This window comes from Lytechinus pictus, chromosome 18 (genome assembly GCF_037042905.1).
Source record: "Lytechinus pictus isolate F3 Inbred chromosome 18, Lp3.0, whole genome shotgun sequence".
Taxonomy (NCBI): domain Eukaryota; kingdom Metazoa; phylum Echinodermata; class Echinoidea; order Temnopleuroida; family Toxopneustidae; genus Lytechinus; species Lytechinus pictus.
Genome location: NC_087262.1, coordinates 14,581,510 through 14,596,817, shown reverse-complemented (window position 1 = coordinate 14,596,817; position 15,308 = coordinate 14,581,510).

The following is a 15,308-nucleotide window of genomic DNA, read 5'->3' as shown; positions in this document are numbered from 1 at the left end:
ATATTTGTGAAATATATCTCATCAAATAAAAGAAAATGTCATTTATCCATAGGGGCCATACGGTGTACAATGCACTGTACATACTACACTGCATATATCCATGCATTGACCACCATGGCATATGACAAGGCCTGTATATAAACTATAGTGTCATAGAACTGAGCTTCAAAGGTTTAGAATTAGATTGTGAATTTGATTCCTTGTCAGCTGATGTACATGGTGAAACCAGCAACGTAACTTACACTTACTGTAAATATCACATACATGTATATATACGTACATGTACATCACATTTTTAGCCATATCTTCTTCATTTGGAGGCCTTTTTAAACCTGGTTCTGGTGTCTAACTGGCCTATGTTTATGGGGTCAGGTAACTACTAGTATCATGGTAACGCTGATCAACAGCCAATCAGAATAAAGGATTGCATGCAAGTTACCAATGTTAAGTTAAGTTGACATAATGGTAATTTTTTATGCAAAGGGGCCCAGAATAGCTACAGTGTAAATTACCTCTCTCCGCCCCCTGAATTAGCATATTTGACAAAACATGTCCTCAAATTCTGAGACAAAACATATATCTTCAATTTCTGAGGCATCTAATTCTAAACCCGAGAGCTCATTTCTATGACACTATAGTTTATACAAGCCTTGTTATCTGTCATGGTGGCCAATGCATTTATGCAGTGCAGTATGTATGTACAGTACATTGTACATATGTATACTGTATAGCCCCAATGGATAATTGACATTTTTTTATTTAAGAAGATATATTTCACAAATATCCGTAAAACCCAAAGTGGAGGAATAAAAGCAATATAGCTATATGAAGCTGCTTGCTATTGTTGAACTCGTACCATCTAATATCCCAGAACCCCAGGATGAGAAAATCTCCTTTTTGGCTGAAAAAAGGCTACAAAAATGGGAAAATTTAGGTATAATTACCTTTTAACTCTACAAATAATGGTTTAAAAGTACTAATTATAGGAAAAACAAATTGCCTGCCCCCCCAAAACATATGAATAGACACAATAACCAGAGAAATTGACCACCAAATAAAAAAGTTGTGGCCAAAACTGTGATTTTGGGGGGTTTTGGCGGCCATTTTGAATTTTGGCCCGGCACACTTTTTTCTCGGACCCGAGACAAAAAATATTGTCATTTCATGTTGAGATACATTACAAGGAATAAAAAAAAACTGTTGTCATATTGAAATTACAAAAAAAGTATTTTTGACCCATGTATAGCCCACTCCTAATAAAAGTGAGAATATAAGTGAAATAAGTACTAAAGTAATGAGGGAGTTGTATGTGTGTGACATCACATATCTTGGTCGCATTGCCAATGGGAGGAACTACATGGCATTAGTGATCTCAATATTCAAATGCTCATAACTTTCTTATTATTCATTCAATCTTTCTCAAACTTTCAACATTATGTTTCTTTGATTTTTCTCTTTGATATGGATTCAGCTGGTTTCAAATGTTTCATTCTCCTTCATATAGGCTTATGTACCTTGTTAGGGTGTTATCAGAGTAATCAGACCCAACCCAAAAACTCATTTAGTGGTAATAAAGCTGTTTTCTTTTTTTGCCTACAAAGAGATGAACCCAATTTCTGTATGCCGATACTTTCTGGATTGCAATGAACACTGCTGAACAGGTGATTATATCTAGGGAGCACATGGGGAATGTGCACACCAATTTATACCCCAAACTGTGCATTGAGCATTCCCATTTGAAAACAGCTCCCCCCCCCCCCCTCCCCAATATTTTGCCCTTTTCCCTGGATTTTTAATTAAAGCAATGGCGTCCTTTTAGGGAGTGAAAACCTTTCTCTTCTACTTCTGGGCAATTCCATAAAATAATCAACCTTTTTTAACGTCAGACCCCCATTTTTCTCAAGCCTTACTTAACTTCATAAACTGGTCAAGTCATGGTCCTTTGAAAACATTACAGACTGTCAAAAGAAGAAGAAATCAGAAACAGAAAATTTCATGAAGGTCCCACATATAGGGGGTCGGACGTACATATTTTATGGAATTGCCACAATGTTCCTACTTTTAGGGAATGAGGAGCCCAAATTGTTAGCTTGTCAGAAATACTAAAGAAATTATATGTAGCCCAATTTTGGTGCTCTTTCTTTTTATGAAATAATGGATCTGCCTGTTACCGAAGGTCCTCTAAAAATTGTCATTGCAAACGGGTCATTGTAAAAGGTTTCTTGATGTCCTAATAGTGCAATGTCAGACCGCCATTTATTCTTAACAATTTGAATTACATCCAATCTGTGTTTATTCTATCATGAATCATGCCATGACAACAAAACCATTTTAACAGTCACCAACCCACAGAGCATCTATTCATCAAACTGGTTGCCCCACAGGCAATGCTATTACAATTTACAACTTATAATGCATGATACACTCATACCCTTTTTACACAGGATTTTCTTAGCCCCGGACTATCGCTAACCCCGTACTATCCTTAACCCGTACTATTTTTTTTCCTTTTCACACATGCCAAATTGTTATTGCTAACCCCGGATAAGGAATGCTTGCTTTTCACACACGAAACTCGCTAACCCCGGACTAGTGGTAGCTCATTCACTCGTACCCTTTTTACGCACGCTAAAATTTCCTTAACCCCGTACTATAGGTGGGGCTTAATTGCCATTTAGCCCCACCTATAGTACGGGGTTAAGCTTAGCCCACTTTCGTTTTACACTAGCGATCTTAACCCCGTACTATCGCTCTTAGCACCGCAATTGCTGGGATAACCCTGCTTTTTTGCAGGGCCAAATAATCCCGTACTAAAGGTGGGGTTAGCCCACTTTGCAAAAATGCTGTGTAAAAAGAAAGTGGGCTAAGCTTAACCCCGTACTATAGGTGGGGATGAATGGCAATTTAGCCCCACAGGGTTAAGGAAATTTCAGCGTGTGTAAAAAGGGTACTACATGCACAAAAGAGGCTTTATGCTTTGTCCATGTCTATTAGATCTCTCTGATAACACTATATTTCAATCTTACAATTCATAATTTCCATAGGAAAATGTACTTAAGTACATGTAAATCTATCTACAAGTATGCCTTAATACAGGCGTAGCCTTACTTTACTATAATAATAATAATAGCTGGATTTATAAAGCGCTTTTTGCCAGAGGATACAAAGCGCTGCTATTATTACCCCGGCTTTAGCTCGAGCTACCATTACCGGCGCTCAGTACATGCAAGGAATTACTCCTGCCAGGTACCCATTCACCTCACCTGGGTCGAGGAAAAATGTGGATAAATTTCTTGCTGAAGGAAAACACGCCCTGGCTGGGATTCGAACCCACGACCCTCTGTTTCAAAGACGAGAGTCAGAACGACTAGACCACTATTATGAAATAACAGTATGTGAAAAGTTCCACATATACACGACACAACCAGTGCGTTTATCTTCATCACCTTGAAGAAGAAGAAGCTCTACATAGGCCTTATACCAGTGCATGCCTAAAGTTGATGGTATACACTGACATCAATGATTTATGAGGCATTTATTGGTCTGTGAGATGGTAATGAGTGTTTATACTGTGTCTGGTGTTATTGACAGACTTGACCACATAACATAACACACAAAAGACAGCCCTGTCACACACTATCGCTCAATATAGCGATATCATATTTAGAGAAATACTTTTATTTGTCTGTCAATCCATTCTTCGGCTGGCCTACATCTGGACAGGGGTTGTAAAATGGGTTTAAAAGTGGGGGGGGGGGGGAGGAAGGGTAACTGAGCCAAAAGTGGGGGTCCACTACAGTGTATAAAATCTAATAGACTGTGCCAGACATTTTTACATACTGCATTAAAGATGGTAAAATGTGACAGGGTCCTATAAATGGTCAGTATCCAAAGAATGTCAACACTCGAGCAAAATCAATATTTGATTTAATTTGCAGTGTAATTATTAATAGCTTTATGAATTTTAAGTGTTTGCAGTTCAAGAAGTCAATGAATAAGCAATCAAAATTTCTATCAATGCATTGCCACTTGGCTTAAACCTTTTTTGTTTACTTTTTTTAAGTTTCATCCAACATTGGCTCAGTTGGTAGAGCATCTGCCTCACAACCAGGAGGTCAGGAGTTCAAGTCCGGCCAAGTCAGCCCAAAAGATGTTAAAGATGGGAGTTGCTGCTACCCTGTTTGGCATCCAACGATTTAAGGGATGGAGCAACGTTGATCTGGCGCTGGACAGTGGCTGCCAGGCCCGCGATCAATTGGGCAAAATGAAGTTTTGGAGGAATTATGTTTCTGACTTCTATTTTCGAATATTAAAATGTGTTGATTTTTTCATACAGTCTAATCCTGGTGGGTGTTTCATGAAGCTGTTCGTAAGTTAAGAGCGACTTTAAGAACGACTGGTGATCCTTTTTTATGGCGAATGGTATATTCATTAGCGATGGTTTTGCGCGTAAGAAAGGATCACCAGTCTTTCTTAAAGTCGCTCTTGACTTACGAACAGCTTTGTGAAACAGCCCCCTGGTTTAGTTTTATCCCACATGGACTAATCCTAGTGCATCCTAAGTTACCATTTGAACTTACTAACATTTCGCTTGGCTTTTCTCTTTGTCAGTGTAGGCCCTAACAGTATCTGGCAAGATACGATTCAACCTAGATATAACGGGAGTTCATCACCCAACATCATTAAGTATAAAATTCTTCACTCAGTGTGTCACAAGTTAAACCTTTTCACACTTCACTGATAACAAGTATTAAAGACCCATTCAGACATGAAAATTAGTAATTGCAAGTTCGAAAAGTGATCCGATCCGGCTGTTAAAATGAAAAAAAATGGCCCTGATAAAAATACAAGACAACCCTCATTCTTTATGTATTGGGCGTGGGCATATGTATGAAATTGAGAATATTGACTCAATGCCCCCTCCCCCGTTTTCAGATATTATTTGTATAATTTGTTTGTATTTCTTTTTGCAACTGCGTGGGACCAAACAAATATAAATGATAATTGGCAAAGTTAGTTTGAATCAAATGATACAATTGAGATAGAATTTTACACTGGACAAAAATTTCATGGCTGTGAAAAGCACATATTCATAACTTTTCAGCTAGACGGGAAAGGAATAGGCCTAAAATTCTTTGCCATCTATGTAATTGCATCAGGTAGACTGTGGTCTTTGTCAGGCCCACATTTTCTGCTACATGTGAAAGAGGTATAAAAAAATTCTTACATGTATAGCTGTCTATGTACAGAGACCAGGTAAACAGCTTTCACTGACATTCACCACGCTGTCACATTTAATGAACAAACTATGTCAGATTGAAAAAAGAAAACGGCAAACTTGATTCATACTGCTGAGGCCCTATTAAAGATATGGGGAAGGCACTTTGCAAACATTGAACTATAATATTCTAGATGGCTCATGCAAAGGTCTATCAATAGCAGGTCTAAATTTTCTCTTGCAATTATTGACAGTTATATCTAGTACGGCCAAAATAAATTAGACTGAAAAGTCTGTGAATAAAATGTTGCCAGGGGGGAGGCTCAACTAGATCTTTGTAATCTCAATGCATATATTTTTTTCATTTGCAAAACTGTTACCCACATGTGTTTTCTGTATGTACATTATACTTCCGTTGTGTAAGCCCATAAAAATATAATATACCCAAAATCAAGAAGTTTAGATAACACAAAAATCCAGACTGAAATGGAGGAAATACTATTAATTTTAAATTAATCAACTCCCCCAAAATGCTCCTTTTCCTTTTCCATTGGTGTTTGCCCCTTTTCTTTAAAAAAATATCATTTTTCCCTCTGAGAAATATGTCATAAAAACTTTTGGCTCTCAATGCAGCTCCTGAGATCTTGGGAAGCACTTTATGAAGTGAGCCGTCATTAAAAAATCACTATCATATTTGCTATCAACCAAATACAAGGATTACAGTAGCTTATCACAATAGTCAGTGACAAATCACCGATATTCACTTCATGAAAAGTTGCCCCTTGATCCAATTCCTGCTGTGCAATAGTACCCATTATCCACTGATCACTCGGTGACCTTGAATGACCTGTACATCATCATGAACTATCATCCCCTTGTCTGAGGATGCATGGAGTCTAGATTAATGGACACTGAGATGGTGGGTATGAAAACATCTTGAAATCTTTACTGTCAAATCCCTGCAGTGTGATAAGCTTTGTCATAAAAAAAGGTCTGCCTCTTATATTTAAAGGCAAGATACTGTTCTGAAAAAGCAGAGATGTCAAGTTCAAATACCAGCAACATGTATGCTGAGATTTTCCATGACTCTTTGTATAAAGATCACAGGCCCCCGGGTGGCCAGTCAAATATATTGCTGTACACATGCATGACCAAAAAAACGTGTTTAAAGGGGTGTGTTTTCAGTTTTGGACGCGGGCCGCCCGTGTACTCGTTATTGGGTATCAAAAACACTGATTTTCAAGAAAAAGGGTGGTTTCAAAGACTGGTCAATGGTCAATCACAAGGTCAAACGTATTTAGGGTATGTTTTTTTTCCAAACCTTTTTTTTAAGAGTAGCCAAACGTGTTTAGGGTATGCTTTTTCCCAAAGGTTTTTCCCCGGGGACATATTCTTGTAAAGGGGCCAAAATGTGTAAATGAAGCCCGTGTAAAACTTGTTTAGGGGGTTATTTTGCACACAGAGAAAAACTTGTATAGGGGGTGTTTGGAAATAATTTGGTCACGCATGTGTACAGCAACACATTTGACTGGCCCCCTGGGTCACAGGCATCGTGTTTAATGTATACCTGTATGGTGATAGGCTGTGATACTAGCCTCTTGTCGAGGCCCTGGCGGCTGCTTCCCGAGCGAAGCGAGGGCTTTCCTAATTCGCGAAGCGAATTAGGCCTGGCGCGAGCCAGGGCCTCTTGACATCTGAACTGAATTATATATTCATGAGGAACGTCTTCCTAATGAATATACATGAGTCATGATATTACTGGTCACCGAGTAAACCAATGAAATGTCAGAGCTGTTTCGTCTTGGGTTCGGAATACTATATAGTAGTCCACTATTCTGCAGGGGATTCATTTAATTGCGGGACAATAAAGGGGATATAACCAGCAAAATGCTACAAGCAGTGGTACTACTATTACTACTACTATTACTACTGGCCGTAACAGACCCATCACCGGCCCGAAACTTCCCGGGAGATACTGCTCAGTCGCTGGTCAGACTCGAGTCAACTCCCAGCAACTCCACCCCAGCTTCCCTCACTGCACTGCACAGCGGAGATCGATAATCGACGCCCCGGATCGACCGGTGGAATCGCATGAAATATTACATTTTTTCCATATCCTGTGGGTAGATTTACAAGGACATCTCGTCCTTTCAGTGCAGAGTTAATTTCATCGACTTGCAAATCCTTAAATCGGTCAATATTCAACGTTTTAGAGGCGTATTCAGTGCTCTTTGATATTTCGTCGTCACTCTTCGCCAAGAATCCAAGGGTCGCCATTCAAGAGGAGCTCATGAATATTTAATATGACGTCATAGCAGCTCGCGCTCTCATTGGATGATTTTCACCGACCAGTTTTTGGTCGGTGAATTGGTAAAAACAATAAAAAACAAAAGAAAGTCGGTGAAATTCGGCACAGATGTCCAGAGGCCCTGTCTCGCGGCGCTCTGCTTCGCTCTCTCCCGTGCTTTGCCATGTTCGCTCGGAAAGCAGCCGACAGGGCCTCGACAAGAGGCTACTGTGATACAGGCTTGAGAAGGAGATTGGGGGGGGGGGGGAATGAGCAAGAGTCCCAACTGAGGGAGTCTCATGCCTTATGCATGAGACTTGGTATGTCTGGAAAAGGTAGCAAAAAATCATGGTGAATTTTGCACCTACTTTTCAAAATTAAGACAGATTATTACCGGAAAAGTCCACTGTAAATGATTGCTATTCACAAGCAATCAAGAAGAAAATGACACTACAAAATAAGTTGAAACCTTCAGACCATTTGCATTTTCCTTCGTCAAAATATCAATTTCAGAAAAAAGGTCATCTAAAATTCTATTGGAGGGGGGGCACTCTACTTCCTCTCCTCTTGGGTATGCTAGCACCTCCCCCCATCCCAACTTACATGTATCTCTTCCTTCTGTTCATAAAAGAAAAATACACATCTTCACTTTAAAAGGGTCATCTAAATTCTCTGGGGGGGGGGGCACTCTACTCCCCTCTCTCCCCCTCCACCTTGGGTGCACTAGTGTCCACCCCCCCCCCCAACTCATCTGTTCCTGCTGTTCATAAACCAATACAACTCTTCTTCACTTTATATTCTCTTGTATCTTCATGCATGATGGTGCATGAAATAACAAAGGATCTGATCTTGGAGATTGCTCAGTCAAATGCAATACCGGAGGATGCATGACATAACATCAACCCAGGAAGCTATTTTTAATTTATTCAAGATACATGTAGAGGAAACTCTCAAAGCCTGCTATAAAGCTTTGGTGAAAGATCGATAATACAAATTGTATTCAATAATCATCTACAACAATTCAATCTTACAAACATGTACATGAAATACATTTTTTGTGAAAATCAAAAGTTTTATTGATTACCATGGGTATAAAAAAAAGAGGAAGAAAAAAAAAAGATTTCCTTTTTTATATAAATAAATGGCCCTTTGAGTCTTATCTTTCAAATCTACAGAAATTATTGGGTGGAAAAAAAGTGTCACCACTCACCAGTGTGATCACAGTGTGTTCACATAGTGGACTATGTAAAAATATTATCCACACTGTTGACATGCTCAATTTCAACAGTGTGAAGATATTTTCACACTGTGGACACCTCAACAGTGTGACTATTCCCCGCGTGTTCATAATTATGGTCGACAATGTTGAAATGCTCAAATTTAACAGTGTGAAGGTAATTTCACACATTGTGTTCCACACTGTGACACACACTGTGGGACACTGTGTTCTTGCCAGTACCTCAGAATATCAGAAAGCTTGTAAGAATAAAGATTATATCCTGCATTTTTCAGCCCATTCTATTTCCATAGAGCTTGTGAAGAGCTAAAATGTCCAAAAGAAACAATTATTTTCTTTTGATCAGACATGCAATCAAGATAAATAAATGCTGTTTGGCCTTCAATATTGAGTATACCTTTAACCCAGGGGAGGGGGGTACTTCCATTGAAGAGTGGATACCATGCATGCCTCAAAAACACATAAAAAGGATCTCTTTTTCAAGATAGGGCATGTTAAGTAAGTAACGTAACAAGGGTGTCAAAAACACAAAAAATGAAAAAAGGGTATACATTTCGCTAGGAAAACTATGTGTTTATGGTCCAATTTGCAAGGGTATAAAAAGACTTAAACACTTTATAAAGGGTGTACTTTAACACACACTTCTATTCTGTAGTATTCTACATACATGTAACTGTACAATCTAACTGTAAAAAGGAAGGAAGTTCAAAGGGATTTGGGCCTTCTAAAGGTATACCTAAATCTCAGCAAGATTATCTACTCTCAACCCACAAAGAGGATTATAAGCTTAATCAGCCAACAAGTCAACTTATACACTGGGACTACAATAAAATGCAAGTAATACATTGTGTCTAAAAGTGGCAGGCTATTGCATGGTTTTGTCATAATAACATATCAGAGCGCTTTAGAGAAGAACAACACCCCGTTCTCATTACACTTTCTAAAACTAGTTTACTGGAAACCGGTTCAGGAAACCAGTTTGGAAGACTGCTTTGCTAGCATTCCCATTTGATCACCCATAAGTGGTTTTCAAAATCAGATCATGTAAAGCGATCTAGTTGCTATGGGAACGCTCTCAGTGGGGTGACACATTTCGCGGGAAATTCCAAATCACAGCGCAGGCATTCTACACACAGTGTGTAGAATAGCGCACTCAAAATGTGCGAAGATTGCTTCCCGAGGAACGGTTGTATCCTCACGCTAAAACCAGTTTTTTAGCAAGGCAAAGCTGGTTTGTAAGATCGCTTCGACCGTTCTCATTACACGTTAAAGTAGTTTCAACTAAACTAGTTTTAGGACGGTAGTGAGAACAGTGCCTAATAGCCTTGATATCATTACCTGTACAATGGGTAAACAAGATTCTTTTATTAAAAGGATTGTGCATCTAAATGACACATATTTCCAGTTTAAAACTATCTTTTTGACTTTTTTTAGGTATTAAACAGTATTTTTTTAAAATACTTTTCATTTTTTCAGTTTTTTTATCTCTTCAATTTATTCCTACGTAAAGTTTTCTATAAAAAAATGACTTTAAGACAAATCACAGATCCAGTGTATAATGCAAAGACAATGTATATCTTGCAAATTATGTAAACCTTAATTACTACCTTTCCAAGGGCCCCTTCTATATATACACCAATGTGAGTGTCCAGTGGTTTGCCTGCCTTCTTCACTTATAATAATGAGCCTGGCAGGGATTTGACAAGTGTTTGACGCCAACGCTGACCACACCATTTTAAAACGACAGGAAACAATCAAATTATCACCCGTCTTCTTAGCTAAACATCAAAAGGCCTATGCTAGGAAATAGATGTCAATACAATCTACACAGGCCTAGTATCATAAAAGCTGTAACATGCTGTAACAAAGGTGACCTTTTGTTTGGTCTATTTCCAATTGGTCTAATACATTTATACATGTACCAATTCGCCCAATTATCAACAAGTCTTTTATCATTTGGTCTACCATCAGTTCATTCACTATCCACGTAGTCTAACTGTCATTTCGTCCACTCATCATTTCATCTATAATAACAAACAGCCAATAGCCATTTAGTCCATCTACCATTTGGTCTCATTGGACTTAGTGTTTATTAGGCCAAATGAATGAAAAGAAATATGGGTATTAGACCAACTGCTTATATAAGACGAAATGGTCATAGAAGAACTGGTGATAAGACGAAGTGATTATCAGACCAAATGACTATTGGACTAAATGGTTGTTAGATGAAATGTCGATGGATGGAATGGCATTATTTGATTATGAAGACTATTAAAATAAAGGTAGACCATGTGATGAGAGGACGAGTTAGCAATGGACGAATTGGCAATTTATCTCTTGTATTCTTCTCAAACAGGGGGGCCCCTGTATCATTATGCTTTAATAGCGATCAATCGATTTCTACGATAATTTGCAATGACAGATTGCGATGAATATTGGGTATGATCAATTCATCATAAAAATCAGCTCAATGATCAATGTCCAAGCTTTACAAAGAACGTTACAGGATCCAGGTGCTATTGACAAAACAAATCCTACATATCCATCCCCTTAGTATCCTCAGATCGGCACGTCATATCCTTGAATCAGTACTAAGTATCCTTTAAATCAGCCCTTTATTTTCCTAAAATCATTACCGTAGTATCCTTAAATAAAAAATTTTAGGAATCATTAAATCAGAACTTAACTACTTAAGTATCCTAAAATTAGCACATACATGTACATGTAAGTATCCTTATTAAAGCAGCACTTTAGTATCCATAAAAGTACTACATGTATAGTATCCTAGTTAAATCAGCACTATACATATACATACATGTACTAAGTACGTACATGTAAGCACTTGTGTGCCTTTCAAGAAGTACCTTTAGTATCCTTGTATCAAATCATCACTTTAAAGGGGAATGAAACCTATGGAACAAATAGGCTTGTGTCGAAACAGCAAAATCAAAGAATAAGAACAAAGAAAGTTTGAGAAAAATCAGACAAATAATGAAAAAGTTATGAGCATTTGAATATTGCAATCACTAATGCTATGCAGATCCACCCATTGGCAATGCGGCAAGGATGTGTGATGTCACATGTGAACAACTTTCCCTTTGATGGACTCTAAAATACCCCCAAAATGTCTCTTTTTGCTTTTTCTTACTTAGGTGATACAAACTCTTTATCCATGATGTATTTTTTAAAATCTGTATTACATGCCCTCCTATAGAAAGAACACATGATCTACTGATAGATGTGATAAAAGAGGCAATTGAAGTGAAATATAGATACTAAAGTAATGGGGAGAGTTGTTCACAAGTGACATCACACATCTTTGTCGCATTGCCAATGTGAGGATCTCCATAGCATTAGTGATTGCAATATTCAAATGCTCATAACTTTCTCATTATTTGGCCGATTTTTCTCAAACTTTCGTTGATCTGTTTCTTTGATTTTTCTGTTTTCACACAAGCTATCTTGTTCCAAAGGTTTCATTCTCCTTTAAATTTAGTCTCCTATGAAATATCCTAATATCCTTAATTTACCTTAAATCAACTTTATGTAGCACTACATATTTTGTGCAGTGATCACTATAGACTAGAGGTGGGTGTGTCTTGCATGAATCAGCTGTTCTCAAACAAGGAACAATACAATTGAGGCAAGGTATTGGAGTCTATGGTGTTAAGGAAACCAAAATACAAGGAGAAAATCTTTCTTATCAGAAAGAATAATATGAGAGGAGCAATCTAAAACTTGTTTGATCAAAATCGGTTATGAAATAGCGAGTTATGGAAGTTTGAAAACTCTTATTGTACTTTCTATGGGATCCTCAAATTGGCAAACATGCTTCAAAATGGCTGATTTTGTGGACAACTTTCCATACACAAATTTTCAGATTTTCCTAATTATCTTTCAAATTGCATCTTGCCTCCTTCTGAGCACAACATATGTCATGGGAAAATATAATTCACACCACAAGGTCAGGAGGAGATAATGTGAAATATGTAAAATAAACTGGAAAATCTGAAGTACTACAAGGTATTTAAAAAGGACAGAAATATTTGTATCTGAACCTACACTTTCTAGCACTACCTTCTCAAAAAACAGTTTTACAGGCAATATTTCCACAAAAGCTTTAAATCAGAACAATCTGTTTCACAAACATACATTCATCATGTCTGGGGAATGTGACCATCGTTGCTATGAGCAACAACTTAATAATCAGGAAAATACCTGTAATTTGAATGTTTTATATGAAATCAAAGCCACATAATACCCAATCCGACCTTTGCGTCTCGGCTGGATTTCAAGAGAGCGTGACAGAGAATGCATGGAATGTTCACACAATGACCATGTTTGGAAAACAAACAACGAGGGAATAAGAAACTTGTTGATGTTCTTCAGACCAGTACAAGGAATTAAACTCAAGGGGAATATAGAAAGACAGCACCTTCTCTCTCCATTTTCAGTCTTTAACATACATACATAGGCCAATATTATATACTGTACAAGTACAAGCCTAATTGTTTTATGATGAAGCTCCACTTTATAATTAAAGATGTCGCAGAATACTACATTCATCCTCCATTCATTTGTTTCATTCATTTTTTCAATAATTCTATCATTCATTCATTCATTCATTCATTCATTCATTCATTCATTCATTCATTCATTCATTCATTCATTCATTCATTCAATCATTCATTCCCTCATTTATTCATTCATCTACCAGCATTCTACCCATCCATCAATTCAAAGCTTTAAAGAATTTGTTAAATCTAAAAAACAATAATGTGAAGTAAACAGAAGTATACATGCAGCCCTAGAGAGTATCAGTGGGAAATCATTAATTTATTTATTTTGGGGGTCATCCATGTATTCATTCATCAATCCATCCATTCATTCAATCATCTATTTATTCATTTCATTCATTCACTCACCCATCCATTCATTACTTCTTTCATGCATTCATTTACCCATCCATCCACTCATTAATACAGCATTTATCCACCCATCATGAGCAAACTACTTTATATCTGAATATAAAGTACCAGTACCTTAAATGTAAATTAAATTATGGAGGAATGTAAATCCAAATGTACACAGACTTGCCTCACCTTTTAGTCCCAGCTATAACCCCCAATAAGAAAGCATGTACTGTACACAAACATTGTTTACCTAACAGTTAACAGTTACCTATTGTCCTACTTCTATTATGGGCAGATAATCTGTTACCATAACTTGGGATTTGTTGAGTTGTTTACCAAAGAAATGATAAGGGATGGGGACAGTAATTACATGTACATGTATGTATCTAACTGCTAAGACTTTGAACATTCACTGTAATTTAGGTATCGGGGAAAACATTATGATATATATATCTTAGACATTTTACTGCTAAATGATTAATTGTGCACGAATAAGTGATCTGTTCTAGGGAATCAGAATTCAATAAATAAAAGTGGAAGAAGTTGTGGTACAGTTCTGAACTTCTGACACTCGCCTTGTAATCAGAGTGTGGTGTGATCAATCCCACCACAGCCATCGTCCTTTGGCAAGGCGCAATCAACACTTTGCCTAGCCTTTGCCATTCTCCACTATTAAGGTGTTAAATGGGTACCATGTAGGAAGTGAAAGCCTATGTAGTATGCCCAGTAACTGAGTCTTGGAACTTTTGTTGAAATGCTCCCAAGGGAGTGGAGAAAGTGCATGCATTGTGTGCAAGCATGCCAGGATACAATATGTAAACCACCGACTTTATCGTTATTAATAATTCCCCAGAACAGACATACATATATGCCTACCATGGTAATAATAATAATTCTATGGAAAAAATTTGTTATGAATTAAACCTTTGATCATTGAAAGATGGGACAACTTTTCCAGTCAGGAGTCTACATACATGTACATGTATAGTGCAATTCCATTATTGAATGTGATTCATACATTTTTGTAGGCAGGTGACGTGACCAGGCCAGGTGAGCAAGCTTTGTATTGTAATAATTTTGTACATTTATATTGTGCAATTTCTATTTGAATATACTCAACTGCGCATTACAATAATAAAAGAAATACTAAGATTTGGAAATCGTAACTGTTAGGGGGATGGCCACTTTATTTGTGCAAATGATTTAGGCACCTAAAACCCAGGATAACCAAGATTTTAATGTTAATCTTTATATGATCATTGTGCCCAAGTAATAAGATATCAATACTTGCTGCATCAAACTTTATCATTGATCCAATATTATTGACATTGCCATTGGCATAGCATGCTGCCCAAGATGCCAAGCCCGGCTTGGCCCAGCCCCAGGCGATATTTTTGCTGCTGCCACGCTTTTTTTTGTCCTTTTTGAGACACAGAAGAAGACGAAAGTTATCACAACACACTCACTTAGTTATACAGATCGAACTTCCACATTATTTTTTCATTCCTTCTTCTACGAAGTGCACGCATTAACTACAATTGAAGTCAACACTTCACTGCACATACCTTTGAAATGAATAGCGGCTGGTTAAAGTCCCTCCCACCGGCGAGTCGGAAGCCCCACGGCCCGCTGGGCCCGGGTATCCTTATGTTC